Genomic DNA, 17,560 nt, shown 5'->3' on the forward strand with positions numbered 1-17,560 from the left:
AAGAACGTAAACCATTAAATGCCAAATCCGCCAAATCTTTTTCAGAAATCGTCAAACTAAAACACCGATTTTTAATTTCTTTAAATCTTTTAAAATAATCTGAAGAAGATTCATCACGTCCTTGCTTAATCAATGTTAAGTCCAACAATTTCGCTTTGGTTTCCCCGCTAAAGAAGTGATCATGAAACTTATGCTCCAAATGAGCCTAATTGCGAATAGAATTAGGAGCAAGCGAGGAAAACCAAGAGAAAGTCGTTCTAGTCAAAGATAAAGAAAATAAACGCACACGCAAAGCGTCATTGAAACCGGCTTTTCCCAACTGCAAGACATATTGACTAACGTGTTCCCAAGTCGTACGAGAATCATCACCATTAAATTTAGTAAACTCAGGAATATGCCAACCAGCAGGAAAAGGGGTAAAATCAAACTCGGCGGGATAGGGTTTTTGATACAAACGCGCAGTACCGATATCCACCCCAAGCTTACTTTTAATCGCATTTGCTAGATCTTCTTTGAACTTAAGGAGATCGGCCTGATAGTGTTGGCTGGTATAAAACTCAGAAAAACGGTGTGCATTAGAATTTCCATGTGCCATCATCTGTGAAGAAGTCGGGATCGGTCCTTGGTTAGGTCCAGATCCTCGTGGCCCTCCCGCTACAGTAGTATTGCGAGATGGTGTATACAGTGACAACTCATTAGTTCGGCTAGGGGCAGCAATAATCTTTTGATCCGTCCTGGATGACATTCTATCAAACATATCAGAGGGAGAGACGCTTACATTGGGGATCTCCTCAATCTTATCCTTGCTAAGCTTGAGAGATGGTAGTACGAACTCCTCCACCCTCTTGACGAGGCCACTACGATCCTTCTTGAAGCCCTTCAAGAATTGTGCCTTGACGTGCTCCTCCACGAGAAGGTAGGCTTTGCGCTCCTCTTCGGTGAGCTCCTCCATTGTAGCCGTGATGATGTTTTTCTTGTCGATCTCTGAAGAGCCCATCTACTTCAAGGAGTAGATTAGAACAGTTTTAAAACCAGATTAATTTTTCCCCAGCGGAGTCGCCAAAAAGTGTGTTGACACAGAATCGCGCCAACACACTCAAGTGCGCTAGAACCAGCGATGCACTGGCGGACCGGTCTGACCGGTTCCACAGACCGGTCTAACTGGTGTGGAGTAGAGAACCGCGAAGACCTAGAAATGCGAGCTCGGGAGGGACCCCGTCGGAGCTTGCGCGGCTAGGGTTGCTATGAGGTCGGCAGGCCACTCAGAATGTCTTCAAATGTCGTCGAGACGAAAGAAGAAAGCAATCTAGGGTTGGAAAAGACTAGGGCTTGAGAGATAAAAAAGTAATGCGATATTTTGATTGATTCGATTGGGAATACCTCAATCGGCCTTAGCCTTTATATTTATAGGCCGGGGAAGTCGTACCCCTCTCCAAGTCGGTTTATACAAGAATTTCCAAAATAAAACGAAGCCTACTCGGATTATAACTGGACAGACCGGTCTGACCGGTCAGCCTCTGAACTGCCAGAATTGGCTGTCAACACCATGCACTCCACGCAGAACCTGTGCTCGCACTGCATGCCGTGGAAGAGGTCCATGATGGGGAGGGTCTCCAAGCAGATGCCGCAGTTGAACCTGGGCACTTCGTCGTCGCCGAGAGGCGGCACCCTCACCGTCGACGGGCCAGGCTCGTCGTCGGGGTCCATGTCAGACGGCTGGAAGCCCGACCCCTTGGTGGAGCTGTAGCAGGGCTTCTGCTGGGAGCTCGGAAGTGCCTGGAAAGATAGCTCATTGGGTCCCGGCTCCTCCATCTGCTCCATCCTCTGAGCCTCGCGGAGGACGGATTCGTACCAGCTGTTGTCTTGCTCTTCCTCCATGCCCGCGAGGACGGCAGGGGAGGAAGCGCTGCCGAGAACGGCCTATCTTGCTGAGATGACGGCATCTGCTGTGGCCCTGCTCAAACGGATGGTTATGCACTGATTGGATTCGATGCCACCGACGGGCTGCTGGCCATGGCGCGCCGTCTGGTTGAAGGCTCTGGGTCCGGGGCCGCCACTCGAGCCGCCGCCACATCTTGCCGGCGCGCCATGCTGGTTGCCGGTGGCGTTGCCCTGAGTGGCGGCGAAGAATTGCAGGCCCTCCGCGGCGTGGTCGGCAACAAGCTCCTGCATGCCGACGCCTCCAGCAGGAGGAGCTACTGCTGCGCCGATCGCGTCAATCTGGATGAAGGCGGTGCCGTCGAAGATTGGCTGCCGTTCTGCGAACTGAAGATTGACGGCCTGCCCCGCCGGAGTGGCGTGGAAAACCGCCGGTCCATGAGCGCCGGCGAGGTCCGGCTCCTCGAACTCGAAGCGGCGCAGGTCCCAGTCCTCCACCTGCATGAGCTCCTCCATGTGCAAGGCATGCGCCATGGCCTCGTCATCCAGCGCGATGGCGTCGAGATCGAGATCCGGGCGACCTGCGGCATCCTCCATCAGGACAGCGACATCCTCCTGCATGGGATGCGCCTGCGCGCTCTCCGCCGCTCCGTCCGCGGCGGCATCGCGGACTGCTTCCTCCTCCGGCTGATGCTGACCATGCTAGGGTTTTCTCCTTCCATTGCAGCCGCTCGAGGTTATTTGGGATGCAGACGAAGTTAATCCTGCATAAAAATAGGAACAATACGCGTATATGGGATGGACCCCATCCGATGGAGTAATGAGGTGTTACGCAGCGCCCAAGACAAACGCGTGTTCCCCGAATCCTGAATTCATAATTTTCTATCTATCTATTCCTTCTGTCCTGAAATGTAGGGCATTCTGGAGTTTTTATGACAGATTATGACTATGTAGAAAATGACTCTCCTACCCCTAATTATTAACAGATTTGCTCCTTTTAAGTTGACTGAAATCTTGTTTTGGCGTAAGTCACCGCTGTGAATCTTCCGATTATTGTTCGACGCTTTAAATGCTCATAGTCTTATCAGGCCCGTTCTGTTGTGTCGTCGCCCATTTTAATGGCTTGCGAGTCCACTTTCATTTATCTTTCTGTCCCCCCTCTCATTTCCTCTATCGCTCTTCTCTCTCCAGTCTGTTCCTTGTGTGGCTCTCTGACTCCTCTCATTTCCTCTCTCGCTCTGCTCTCTCCAGTCTCTTCCTTGCTCTCACGCGCACGACAGCAGGAGGGCGGGAGGGAGTGTTGCTTCATCCATCACCGAATCGGGCGCCGCCTGCTCACATTGGAAGCAGGGGATGGCCCTAGATATTGCCGATTGTTCCTGGTATTTTCGGGTGATTTTTTAGGTGCCTTTTGTTCCTCAGATTCGAGTGCGATTTGAGGAAAATTTCTTGGGGAAATCGGTGTTAGGATATTTGTGATTATTGCCAGGGAGATCCCCTAGCAAATTCTCCACTTAAGCTTCACCAATTTATTGCCCCCCTTGATTTGTTAGTCACCTAGGGTTTGATGAAATTCACAAAACTGATGGTGGTTTCATGATCCTTTGAAGTTTTTCTTCCAGGATCTGTTTTCCCTAGATGAGAGGAGCTTGTAGTTTAAATTAGGTGTGAATCAGAGTTGTTTAGATTGAGATTTGGCATATTGATGTGGAGCACAAGCCTATTGTTCGTGTCTTGATTCTGTTCATGGCCTGCAGCTCAGTATATGTTACTCACTGATTCTTCAGGTACACTAAAAATTATAACTCTCAGTCATATGCATCTGATTGAAACCAGCACTTCTAGGTACAACGAGAATTATCTATATTGTGTTTGTTAGAATCATGCATGACTTTATTTGTATAACGCCCATGAGAGGCATTAATGGGTCTGAGAGTATTAAATGGATTTTTACATTTTGGCACGGGAACGAACAATATGTTGGCCTACTAGTATATGACTCTGTTAGTTATAATATTCCTAGTTGTGGCCAGTAAGTGTTAAATTACTCTGTTCCCTGCCAAAAATTCAGGGTAGACTTGCTGGTGTAGCTTTGTGAAATTTGAGAGTTTTACTGTATCTTGGTAGGAGTGGTAGGATTGACATTGGCCTGGGCCAACCTTTTTTTTAACCAAATCATGTGTGATCGTGTCATATAAATGTACAATTCTTGCATGTCGAGGTCTTGCTTGCCTATACAAATAGCTTCCTTTATCATGGACAACTCCTTTTTCTAGGTGCATCTTCTCCAGTTTACTAGTTCTTATGGGGATGAACGGATGATGAAGTAATCAATTACTCCTTGGGAGGTACGAGGCACACAACCAAGTGCAGCTGAACACCAACATTGCAAGTGTTGATTCAGAGAGGTAGTGTTTTTGTTGCTGTCATCATGCCAGTTTGTTTGGTGTTCCTGTTAACACTAGCACTGTTGTTGTTTTATTCTTTGCTGCTAGTGACTCACTTTTCAAATAGGTTAATTATTTAAGAAAAACTGGATGGCACTAGTAGTGTTTAAGCTGCATATCTCTCTATGAGTATCAAAACTTAGAGCTTATTGCACATTCTTTTAATGTTCTTGGTGTCAACATATTTAATGTCCCACCCAACCCATCCTCCAATTTCTTGAAATTATTTCATTTCTTTAGTTATTAGTCCACAGCACATTATACTGTGATGTTTCGTGTAAGTATTTTTTTTGTTCCTCTTATGTGCTACCTCTCCTTGTATTTATGCATGTTACGCCCACTTGACCAAGCATAGTGATTTTTCTATTTCCTTTTACATGTAGTTGTATGGAAAAAATTGTTTACAAACAACCATTAGTTCTTTGTTAAGTGTAACTTTTTATTGTTTTTCATGATTATGCTAATTGTAAGAAAGACTTATGTGAGTGGTATATTTGTATGGGTTTATGAAATCACAACTTTAATATTAGAAAGCTACATAAAGTTTTCTTTGTATCTTGTAATTGTGTTTTTTAGTGGTTAACAAATCTTGTAATTGTCATGGCCTATTAGGTTGGATTTGTGGTCTATTATTGTTGGATTTGGGTATTCTAGGTTGGGATATGGTCTTTTTTTTCTACAGGTTGTTGGGTTTTTTTTTTGTTGCTAATGGTTTGATTTGTGACCTGTTAGTGTATGATTTGTCTAATTCCAGTTGGTTTGTGTCCGATTCATGGCCAATTAGGTTGGATTTGTGGTGTGTTAGTGTTGTATTTGGGGATTCTAGGTTGGGATATGGTCTATTTTTCTACAGGTTCTTGGATTTTCTTTTTGGTTGCTAATGGTTTTCAATTCATTTTAATTTGCGTGGTGCGTTTGGCAGTTCCTATTGGAAAAATTGCATGCTCGTTGTTCTAAATTTACATCTGGAGAAGTTTGTGTAATTTCCATATTTCTCCTATGTATTTTGCATTTATGATTCTTATGGCTTTAGAAATGCACATTGACAAGGTTGATCGTGAACTCATGACAAGTGGAAATCCTTGTCTGATGCTGTGATTTCTTTTTGCTTCCCGTGCCCCCCTTAACCATTCATATGTAGTTAGTTTTTTATGTGCTTTGCTGCTTGGCCTCATGATGAATGCTTTGCTATAATTTTGTCACAGTTTTGCGGTCCCTGTGGGTGCTGAAATTATATACTTTTCGAAAATGAAAATTTTATTGTTTCTTCAATTGAAATTTAGGATGGTTTTTCTCTTGATTATAATTAAAACTTCACCATGTGTCATGTTTCTAGTATAAGTTACTTTTCATTTCCATTCATGTTTCTGATCTATACATTCTTGTAGCCAGGATTCTTGTAGTAAAGGGTTTAACCTATCTATATGTGCTAACCTAGCTATGTGTGCAATATCCCTTTTTTCCCATGAATCTGATGACAAATGACAATGTTGCTTTAATTTGTTCAAGCACTATGTGAGTGAGATATCCTCTGGATGTACCCAATCTGTTTTTTTATGTTTGATATTTTCTATGAATTTGTTAATATGATGTCCTAGCAGACTTTTCTTTATTCCTCTTTTGTGTGTGTTTTAATTCTTCACACACCCTTTTTATATTTTTATTGCACACTAAATTGAAGATGCTCAAGAGGAAGCTTGCAATTTCACTGAAACACAATGCCAGCATCCTATATTTTTTAAGCAGTATTTTCAACCTAATGAATATTTGTTTACCCTACATTTTTATTTTTGGAATGTATAGTTTTATTTACATACAAAACACACTACAACGACAATATGTGTGACACTGTAATTGATGTACAAATGAATTGTAATTCCTATTTCCTTTGTGTGCCCTTTGTGTCAAGGTATAGATTACTAATTGTAATGACAATTGTTTATTTCATATTTATAGATTATGTATATTTTCTGCGCCCTTTGTGTCATAAGGTTGTAGTGCTTAGTAATTAATATTTTTTGTCTGATGCATTTGCAGAATAGCCAACCTATTAATGTTATTTTATTACTTTTGTGTCTACCTAGTGCATGATTCTTGTATTTCTGCCAAATATATACCTACTCTTTGAGTCTTTGTTGAATATTGCATGTAAATATGCTGAAAATTTCTTCAAATGTGCTTCACTCTAAATTAGCTATTTGTCATATTTAGTTTATCTGTAGTGTTCCATCTTACCTTAAATTTTTAATGTCTAGTTCTTGCTGACTTATTACATACAAAGCATACTATAATGACATTGTGTGGTACACCGTAACTATTATATAAATGAACTGTAATCCATATTTCTTTTGTACCGTAACGACACATTTGTAAAACATTTGTTGTCTTCTTTCTTTGTTTGGAGCTAATTATTTAATACATATTTTTGTAGTTGTTGAAAGGCATTCCCATCGTAGTGCTGCTGTCAACTTCTAAATGGAGAACCAATCAACTTGTCTCCATGTTCTTGTTTTGATGCTCTTGGGATCCGAGGTGGTGCGCAAGTGAGATTTATGCTTGCTTATGGTTGATTTCTTCATACAATATGAATTCTGTACATATAAACTTATTCTATATTATTTTCTGCTTACTTTATACTTGTTTCCTAGAAGATATTTTTGAAGATTATAACTAGAACATAATAGATAAGATGAGGTTGTTAAGGTTATTTAGTTCTGTTTTTTATACTATAGACCATTCTTGTATATGATTTTGTGATTACTGTACTTCCACTAGTGTCAGCTTTTTTTAGTGCTGCTTCCTTGATCTGTTTTTCCCCATTCCCCACCGGTTGGATACATTAGAAATTTTAATATATACAATTGACATGCTGCTTAGTGTTAGGTTGTATTAAATTTTCCTATCCTATATTTTGTCTCTTTGAGTTATGCATGTTGCTATTTTGCTCTTTGTTACATTCAGGCTACACTAGGTAACATGATCGTATACTACTTCTAATAGGATCAATAGCTCTAATTTGATGTGCAATGTATTAATAAATTTGAGCTATGACTTGCTTACACTTTTCAATTCTCTGCCCTCCTTTTACCTTCCACTTTTATTTATCCCCCTGCCACTGCCTATGGAATTTGTATCCTATATGTACTTTGTGCCATTTCTAAGTGGTAGAGAAGAGGTTTGTCCTGAGCGTTCTCACTTTTGTCTTTCTTCCTTTTACTATTTCCAGTCCTTTTTTAATTATATTTTTTTATAGTTTCCAAACATGCACTCATGCAGTCTGCTCATTTTCATTTTAGTGATATATGTTCATCCACTGCATAATCAAATGAATGAAATTTCATTGGTAACCTAGTGCATTCTATATAAGTTTGTTCACCTTATATTATATTGCAATCCATTACTGTTCATTTTAACTCTTGAATTTGAGTTACATGTACCTTTTTGCTGGAATTACATTTTAGATACTTATAAGTTTCAGTTCATATCCTAGTGTAAATCTTGAAGAATTATCATATAAGTAGAGTGATACATCTATATTGTTTTAATTCCTATTCTATTTTTAATATTTGGCTACATGTTCAAAATCTTTCTTTTAATTGATCGATTAAGAGTTTAAAAATACATTTATGTATATGAAAGGTGATTTATTTCTAGTTTTTCTTTATGTTCCCTTCAACCAATTATGCTTTTAGAAATTTTCTGTTGATATATATTATTATGGTTTCATTTCTTATCAGTTCCAGTTTATAATATCTAAAGTTACAGTGGTGATTGTACCGTGAGATGTATGTCAACAATGTGTAAATGATGCAATATTTCAAAAATTTCCATTGAACACATTTGTTTGGGAGAGTGCATTTGTTCCTGGTATTTTGCATTATGTCCAATTTGCATCTGACTGGGTTCCTCAGGCACCATTGAAAATTTTGCATCTTACTGACTATAGATAAAACCTGTGAAGTTGAAGTTTGCTTTTCCTTTTGTTTTTTTATTCTGAATTGATTTAGCTTCTTGTGAGTGGGCTCTTATGTTTTGGTTGTTTTCTTTAGGTTGTCTTTAGACATGCCGACTCGAGCTCTTCAACCCAATGCTTTTGTACGTGAGGACATTCCAGTTGCTCGAGACATTTTCACCTATCTTTATTGAAGAAGGTCCTCAGTCTTCTCTGATTCTAGGGTGGTAACCTTCTAAAGATTTGAGCATTCTTTTCATGTTGTCTGTTTGTGCTTCGGGACGGTTGGTGGGATCTGCTAATGTTCCAGATTACCGTATTGCTGTTGACCAGCTCGCAGTTATGCATTCATCCAATGCCCTAATGATGTTGCTGCTTAGTCTTTGAGGGCTATGAATGTTACTGTTGGCAGCTTTCAAGTTCTTCTTTGACTTGGTTAAAAGTGTTGAGATGATGCCTTTCTATGATGACATCAACCAGCACCCAAGAGTCTGCATATGGATTGAAGATCAGGGTGGCTCTTATTCTATTTTGGATGGCAATTTGCTTGGTGGTGAAATTCTGGTCACTTTCTGTTGACATCTTTCGATGGGCTTTGTCATATGAACATGCTTGACGTTCTCATGTTTTCTTATCTTTTCTTGTATGAAACAGTAAGGAGAGAGCAGCACCTAAGGGCTTTGTCATATTTGGGTTGTTAATATATGTTTGGGCTTTGCTCCTTGTAATTTGAATTCAACACTTACAAAACATAGCGAAGCCCACTTATAATTAGGCTCCCTCGGATGGACATTCAATGGTCCAGGGCATTGACTTACACATTAGCAAAAAATAAGTTACCCAAAAAATACAGTGACACATAATAAAAACTCAGTCACTTTACATGGAGGCAGACCCAATTATTAAGCATTGAAACTCTATTTGGATCACTAAATATGTTCCAATTAAAGTAGCATGCTCTTTCCCATGCACCTCCCCATATACACCTCTCTCTATATGGTTGCATGCACGTCTTTCCATTGGGAAGACCCAAAAATAATGCACAATTAAAATGATTGGGTCCACTCTCAACCTATAATGCCTTATATTGTGGACAAATTTTGAATCATAGAATGCCCTACATTTCAGGACGGGAGAGTATACTATAAAAGTTGAAACAACTGAAACTCTTTCTCCAAGATTAGGACCACCGTACCCCTCACGGAGGCTCCACTTGTCAGGCCAAAAGATTTGACGAAAGGAATGGGGAGATTGGTTTCGTCAATGTTTTCCACCAAAATCCTATTACTTTTTACACCAGCAATTTCCTATACCCACCTTTTGTACCCACATATTACTTTTCTTTAGCATACACATACTTTTCTTTGCACATACATTGACCCATAATTCACGTCATTTTTTTCTTTTGGAAGGATAATTGACATCATTGTTGTTTATGGAAGGAAAAGAAAGACGTGTATTAACGTATTACTTTCCTTTAGTATACATATATTTTCTTTTGCACATACGTTAACTCATAATTCACGTCATTTTTTCTTTTGGAAGGATAGTAATTGACATCATTGTTTATGGAAGGAAAAAACATGTATTATTTTTAGAAGAAAAATAAATGGCATTTTTGCTTGATGGTTTTGTTAGGATATTAATTGACATCATTGTTTTATGGAAGGAAAAGAAAGATGTGTATTGTTTTTGGAAAGAAAATAAATAACATCATTGCTTGATGGAAGAAAAATTAAATGCAGGCACGTACATCTTCCCTAGTTGGAGAAAAACAAATTCACGGTGTGTCGTTGTTGTGTTAGGAAAGAAAATAAGTGTGTCGCTACTGTAGACATTGGCTTTATTTGATCATTTACATTTGTCCCAACCAGTATTGGACCCGAAACTAATACGAGTAGTCCAAGTTGGTACCACTATTCTGGACTATATTTTTAGTTCTTTTAGGGTCGGTTGGTACCACCAACCCGAACTAGAGGGTTTTCAAGGGTTAGTTAAAACAAAGACATCCTATATAGAGTCATGTGTGCTATATAGGTGGGGTGGGAAGGAAGTTGTTTGTAAGGCAAGAGGTCTCAAGTTCAATTCTTGTGCGGCCTAATATGTTTTACCGTCACGAGCCTGAGACTTTAGTTCCGGTTTCGTAGTAGCGTGCCATGGGTGGTTGAAAAATGGTCAGAGAGTGCAAAACACAGAGATTGTTTAGCGCCTAACGCATGATTTTATAGATTGTGGTATACTCCATCCGTCCTGAAATATAACACATGTTTGATCAAATTTATACAATAAAGTAATAACATTTATGATATCAAATATGTACCATTAGATTATTCATTAAATATATTTTTATAATATATCTGTTTGGTGCATGAATTTTATGATTCTCTCTAAAAATTTGATCAAATTTGAAAAACTTTGACTCTCCAAAAATGTTGGAATACCTTATATTTCAGGACAGAGGGGATATATTTACATCCAAAAGTGTGTCTCACGTTATTCTACCAGATCACGAAACCCTAGTTTATATTTTTACCTAAATAGTTTTAGCTGTTGGATGGGAATTCAATGGGCCACGACCTTTCTTGTCCCTCATATGAAGATGTGCCCTACATCATTAAGATGTGCCCTCCATGTCTCACTCGTCGTCCACACGGCATCCTGACCGATGCGGGCTCACTCCCATGGTAACTAGACTCGTCCTGACTTTTACCAATAGCCGCTCCCCAGAGCCGGTCGCGCACCCATCAACCACCACCTTGCCACACGTCCACTGGCACAACTAGGCCTCACTTCAACGAGATAGCTCTCTATAAGGCGGGTAATTGTGAACCCCCTTCCTCTTTCCCACCTAAAAATAAATCCTTCACTACTTCAGCGCCCCCATCACCGCCAGTTCAAAATGGCTATCACCGTCAGTTTGGGGGGTGTTGAATTTAAGTCGATGGTGATGGAGGGGCCATCACCGCCAGTTGTAAAACCGACGGTGATGGGAGGGCTCATCACCGCTGGTTCACAAACCGTTGGTGATGAGGGCACCAACCGTTGGTGATGAGTGCTCATCACCAACGGTTTGTTTCTTAAACTAGCGGTGATGGGTATCAACACCGCCAGTTCAAGATAGGAACCGGCGGTGATGACCTTTTTCCCATAAAAAAATATATTCATATAACAATATTGCACCATTTGTACAACATATATAATATATAATTATAGTAGTAGAATTCAACCATATGAGCTCATACATCGAGATTAAATGAAAGAGTCCATACATCGAGATTAAAATAAACAGTCCATAAATCAAGATTAAAACAAAGAGTCCATACACAATTTATTTTACAATGTTTGATAAGAACGATACGATCTATACATTACATCTAGATTCCATTTTTCTATGGCAAATCATAGAAAGGATAAGTAGAAATAATCTTCAGGTATCTAGTTAGAGAAGTTGAGAACTGACTTTTTCTTGTCCATGTCAGGAATATCACTTCTCTAAGCCTTCTCAACAGTCACCTGCATTGCACAAATTGACACAATTTAGACAAAAGTAACCATGACACAATCAGCCTAAAACTGAAAACCACCGTGTGCTGGCAATTGCATCTATTAAATGGGCAGCCATATATCTGCAGATTTATCCAATATTGAGAATCGGCTTAGTTAGAGGCAGAACTAGGAAACCACGCACGCTTTGCTGCTCCCTACGTTGAGCAAGCCAGTTTACATAATGGATAAGATTAACTTGACCTGTGACTGATTTGCATCATTAATTCAGCCATCCATTCTGTCTCGAAGGTGTTCTAGTTGGTTTAGTCTTTAAGAGGACAGATGAAAATGTAAAAAGAAATTGAAGCCCCGTAAGAAATTTAAATCCACCTATTATCTCAGTTTTTCATCATTGTTTCTTTGATATATCAATCTTTATGCCCCCGTGACATGCAAAACCACAGTTACGGAGCACAACTGCGTATAGCACTAACTTTGTGCCCTGCAAATTATCTATTATACCTCAAAATTCAGAGATGATGCCTAGAATACATTAAGTATCAAGTGCATGGTATTTCTGCATGAAAAAGTTATTGCTTTAGGAAAAGAAAATCATGCTTCATTTTTTCAGATAATATATATAGTTACCTTAGCTAAGCACAGCTGTTCATTTTCTCTTCTACTTCGTCTCTGTTTTCCTTCGATCATCAAAACAAAGTGCCTTCTGAGCTTCATGGGCAGTTACACATCTTTGATTAATGGCAAGGATTCTTTGTTCTGCAGAAACATGAGCATAGTTATTTGTTTAGTTTGTTGAAATCAGCTGATCATTCTTGCACAGATATACTATCGAGGACATGGTGTCCATCCCATGCCCGTGCAGCAAAGAAATTGGCAAAGGTTCAGCTCTGAAACTGGTATGGTACAGCGGCCATGATGACCTCACGACCTCCATGCATAGACCCAGCACACGGCCCGGCCTCGTCCATGGCGCTGCAACACGTTGTTGGCCATTGGCCAATGCACGGCTGCGTCGCAGGAAGCACACACAACCTCGCGAATGCAGTCACCACACTCACGCGACATACGTCGAACACCCAGCGAGCGTGAGACGGGGGTCCATGCCGCCCCGAACAGGCAGAGAAGTGGAGACTTAAGGGAGGAGATCAACGGAATTCAGAACTGCGAGCACTCGTCTAGACTTGCCTAGAGCCTGGTAGAGCAGAGTACCTGCAGCTCGACGGTAATCCAATGCCGGAGGCCTACCTGCCGGGCGCCGCTGCTGCAGGTGCCCGTTGTCAGGGTCTATCCAGAGCTTCTTCGGCTGTGCCCGACGGCGGCACGGCAGCTCCTCGCGCTCGCGACGCGGGGCGGCGGCGCTGGACCTCCTCGCACGGCAGCTCCTCGGGGGTCGGGGCGGGGGCGCGCCGAATCTCCTCGTGCGGCAGCTCCTCGGAGCTCGGAGCGGGGACGCGCGGAACCTACTCGCGTGCGGCGCCGGGCCTCCTCGCGCGGTCCTCGGGGCTCGGGGCGGGGCGGAACGGCGGGCGGTGGACCTCCTCGCACGGCAGCTCCTTGCGCGGCAGGAGAGGGGCACGGGAATTTTGGAGGAGAGGGGCGCGGATGGGGGCTCTGGCCGTTTTGCTTTTGGGGTGTTTAGTTCCGAAAAATTTTCACCTCGAAATTTGTGTCTTTCTTTTTTACACATGCATGCAGCGCTAAATATAGTTAAACAATAAAACTAATTGCACAATTTGTATGTACACGACGAGACGAATCTTTTGAGCATAATTAGTGCATGATTAGCCATAAGTACTACAGTAACCGACATGTGCTAATGATGTAGTCAAAGGCTTCAAAAGATTCGTCTCACAGTTTCCAGGTGAGTTTTGAAATTAGTTTTTTAATTAGTGTCCGAAAAGCCCTCCCAACATCTGGTCAAACCGTTGATGTGACACCCAAAAAATTTTGATTTAGGAACTAAACGGCCCCTTTATGCAAAAGGGAAAAAACAACAACCACTGTCGGATCCACCCTTGGTCTGCACCGTCGGGTACAGACCCGACCCGCCGGTGATATTATATTTTTACAAACAATTAGAGTATAGTATTAGTATATATAATTGATACTAAATATTTTTACATAAAGAATTATATAAAGAATTAATACTAAGTATTTTTGCATAAAAGATTGCATAAATGTCTATCTAACCGATCATAAAATTAATGTCGTACCATATATCCATCTTCGATTCATCTGTGAATCTAAATTTAATAAATATATAATCTCTACATATGGACTTATTTGTCAAGTTTCATAACGAAAATCGTACTTTAAGAATGCTACATATATCTAGTCATCTGATTTTATGAATAATGAATTTTAAAAACATCCTAATAATCACAATTATTAGGACGTTTTTAAAATCAGCCCTTATTTATTTTTGTTATGTGCTGAAGGCCTCTCTTGCTTATTGAAGAAGGAGGAACAAGCTGCTCGTCTAAAGGGGGTGAGAAATGGTCGCACTAGCCCAGCTATATCACATCTTTTATTTGCGGATGATAGCATTTTCTTTACACATGCTGATGATACATGTGTTAATGCTTTAAAATCAGTTTTGCAGATTTACAGTTAGGGTCGGGCCAAAAGATTAATCTACACGTGCTACATGTTGGCTGCTTGCACAGATAGGGAGGCTACTATCCTTGTCATAGCCTTTTGGCATATCTGGGAGGCCAGGAATGCTGTGCGAAATGGAGAAAATAAAATGCACCCCCACTGCATAGCTGAGAAGATTTTAGCATATGTTGACATGGTGCTTGTGCATTGGTGTACTCCAGCCCATCCTAGAAAGTCTGATGTCCTTAATCGGAAAAGATGGGAACCACCGCCCCAAGGGTGGATTATGGTCAATGTTGATGCAGCAATTTTCCACAAAGATAATCGCATGGGCTTGGGTATTGTCATTAGAGATGAGAGAGGTGTTTTTCTGGCTACTTGCAAGCAGGGAATTGACAAAATTACAGACCCAGAATTGGCGGAGACCATTGCTTTTAGGAGAGCAGTTAACTTTGCTTCCCAGCTCCCTCATGACTATATTATAATTGCTTCTGACTGTGAGTCATTGATTACGAAGCTCCAGTCGAGAGTCACGGACCGCTCCAATATTGGAATTATCATCGAAGACATAAAAAAAGTGGTCTGTACTTCTACTGTGGCTTTTTTCCTTTATTCATGTAAACAGATGTTGTAATAAGGCAGCACATGTTCTTGCTAGATCGGCAGATCGTCTTTCAGAATCTGTATGGCTTCATGTACCACCAGAGTTTTTCTGGTCTACTCTATGTAATGATATGACAGCTTAATGAAATGCTGCCTGTTTACTTTTCAAAAAAGAAAAGCCCTCTAAATTAATTAATTAATTAAGAAAGATCCCTTACACCAAGATCATAATCATTTTGGCAACAATTTAACCTTAAATAGCTAGTTTTCTACCTTGAATTAAGTATGTGAATTCTAGCCCTTAAAAACAATGAGCCTCCATGATAACTTTTGATGAGAATTTGTACTAAAATGAAGAAAAAAAAGACTCTTCATGATCAATTCATGAAAAAAATGCAAGATTAATTCTAAGATAAAGGGTATGGATCCAATGGATTGCTACAACTAACCTAGCACAAGTTGCTGCACTCAGACAACCAAAAAGACAAGCCCTCGTGATGAGTGTTCATGAGAAATTATCCTAAAGTCAAGAATAAGAGACTCTCCATGATCACTTCATCACAAAACGCATGATTAATCCTAAGATATAGGGTATGAATCCAATAGATTGCTAGTCACTAGCATAGCACAAGTTTATTTTTTATTTTTATTTTTGCGAACAGATTTTGTTCCATTAAGAAAAGGCGCACAGTACAACCCCAATTACAGAAAGGACCTCGAGAAAAATAGAAATTACAACAAACTCCCCGAAGGGCCTATTCGCAAAGCCCGACGCTTCCCGAGCCTTCTCCATTCGTCGCGCCGCGCCGCCATCGCCGCCGCCACCGCGGACGAAGAAACCTCCTGCCACGAGCGCCGAGGAAGGCCAACTCATGTTGAAGCCGCAAGATCCGGCGGCCGCAGACTCCGCTCGACCACTTGAAGGACGCAGAACGTACATCGGCACCTTCACCTCGAAACACAGCAGGAGGGAGACTCCGCCGCCGTCGGCGAGAACGCCAACGCCCGGAGCCAAGAAACCGTAACCAGGCCCGTCCTGCACACCTTCCCCAAAGAGAAGCAAACCCGTAGTGGTACTGACCAGGAAGATCCGTCATCGCCGTCGCCGAGGACGCCCGCCGGCAGCTCCTCCAGATCCAAAGCTCCTGTACAAGGATCTCCCAACCCCGCTGTCAACCCCAGAGCACGAGTCAACGTAGTGGAGGAAGGGACGGAGAAAGGCACTCCACCAAGGCCGCGCCGCCCCCACCACTCCAGCGCCGCCGGGAGAGAACATCCCTCCACGCAGGTAGGCCAACGGCGCTGCCACCACCACCGCACAAAGCACCGCCGCACAAACACAACGCCATGGAGGGAAGAGCTTCTCGTCGATCCGTTGCCAAAGACGAGGAAGTCGCCGCCACGCAGCCACATCCGCCGTCGCCGGAGCCGAAAACGAGACAAAAGAGCCACGCCCGCGTCGCCGCCGGGGGCACAAAAGACCCTAAACTGCCGCCTATAGAGCTACTAGTATAGGGTATATACACCGCACGTCGCTCCGGTGGTTCCCCCCCTCCAACGGCGGCCGGCGAGCCGTCGGAAACGGCGGCGGAACGAGAGTCGCCCTGGCTACTATCGAAAGGGGACGAGAGGAGACAGAGGAGACAAATACTCAACATAGCACAAGTTGGTGCACTCAAACGACAAAAAAGAGAACTCTTGCTACAAGTGGTTACAGTTGCAACATACATGATCGTGACAATTAAAGTTATATACCCACCATATTTTTTGTAAATGGTGGCAATAAAGTACTCTTGCAACTATATAATTTTTGTGATAAAAATTATTAGAACTGAAAATATAAAAGTTGCTACTGGTTAGCTTGAACTACACCAGAGCAACTTTTATTGTATATTTTGCTAATAGTCTACCCTTATCCTCTCTATTTGCCATGAGAATGAATAAAAAAACATTGCAATAGTTAGAAAATGTTGCGATGATATTCATATATTGCAACGCTACTTCACTCGTGGCAATAATAATTTTTTTGTTGCAACCATTTTTTGAAATATTACCACACTAGTTTAGCGTGGTAAAACATCACCTTAATGCAACAACATAAGATAAAGCTGCAATTGGTGTGGCCGTCGGGTTGGAGAAGAAAGGTGGTGGGAGGAAAAAATGGTTGAGATTTTGTACTGTACAAACTTATCACTACCTTCGTGTTACGAACCGGCGGTGATGTGTTCATGATTGGAACTGTTGGTGATGCTCCGCGACACCATCACCGCCGGTTCGGGCGGTGATGAGTCTCATCACCGCCGGTTCTAGTGACCTCTACGTCCACCTACTTTGGAACCGGCGGTGATAAGACATCACCGCCGGTTCGTTTTGAATCGACGGTGATAGGTCGTTTGCAATAGCTAGTTCTCTAGTAGTGCTTAGATCTGATATAGCCGGTGCATATATATTCAGAAAAGATTTCATCCATAAAATTTACCGAATTTCTTACCTTACAACTGATGATGAACTTCCGCTCCAACTCCTGCGACCTCAACAAACTCCAACAAGATTTTGGCTAATGTTTGGTTATGGA

General features: G+C 41.7%; 2 long non-coding RNA genes across 5 annotated transcripts; one reads left to right on the plus strand and one right to left on the minus strand.

Moving 5' to 3' along the window:
* The first annotated feature begins 3,033 nt into the window (after window positions 1-3,033).
* LOC120660749 lies at window positions 3,034-9,011 on the plus strand. 2 transcript variants are annotated; one of them, XR_005669716.1, is made up of 4 exons: window positions 3,034-3,270; window positions 4,206-4,286; window positions 6,757-6,868; window positions 8,375-9,011. It is a non-coding gene; the product is annotated as an uncharacterized LOC120660749 (long non-coding RNA). The 2 variants fall into 2 exon arrangements; XR_005669715.1 differs by having other exon boundaries at window positions 3,034-3,260.
* Window positions 9,012-11,474: 2,463 nt separating this feature from the next.
* LOC120660750 lies at window positions 11,475-13,393 on the minus strand. Of its 3 annotated transcripts, none has more exons than XR_005669718.1 (3): window positions 12,994-13,393; window positions 12,412-12,540; window positions 11,475-11,790 (listed from the first exon to the last, which is right to left on the minus strand). It is a non-coding gene; the product is annotated as an uncharacterized LOC120660750 (long non-coding RNA). The 3 variants fall into 3 exon arrangements; XR_005669719.1 differs by having other exon boundaries at window positions 13,030-13,392; XR_005669717.1 differs by lacking the exon at window positions 12,994-13,393 and having other exon boundaries at window positions 12,412-12,987.
* Window positions 13,394-17,560: the final 4,167 nt, after the last annotated feature.

This window comes from Panicum virgatum, chromosome 2N (assembly GCF_016808335.1).
Source record: "Panicum virgatum strain AP13 chromosome 2N, P.virgatum_v5, whole genome shotgun sequence".
NCBI lineage: Eukaryota > Viridiplantae > Streptophyta > Magnoliopsida > Poales > Poaceae > Panicum > Panicum virgatum.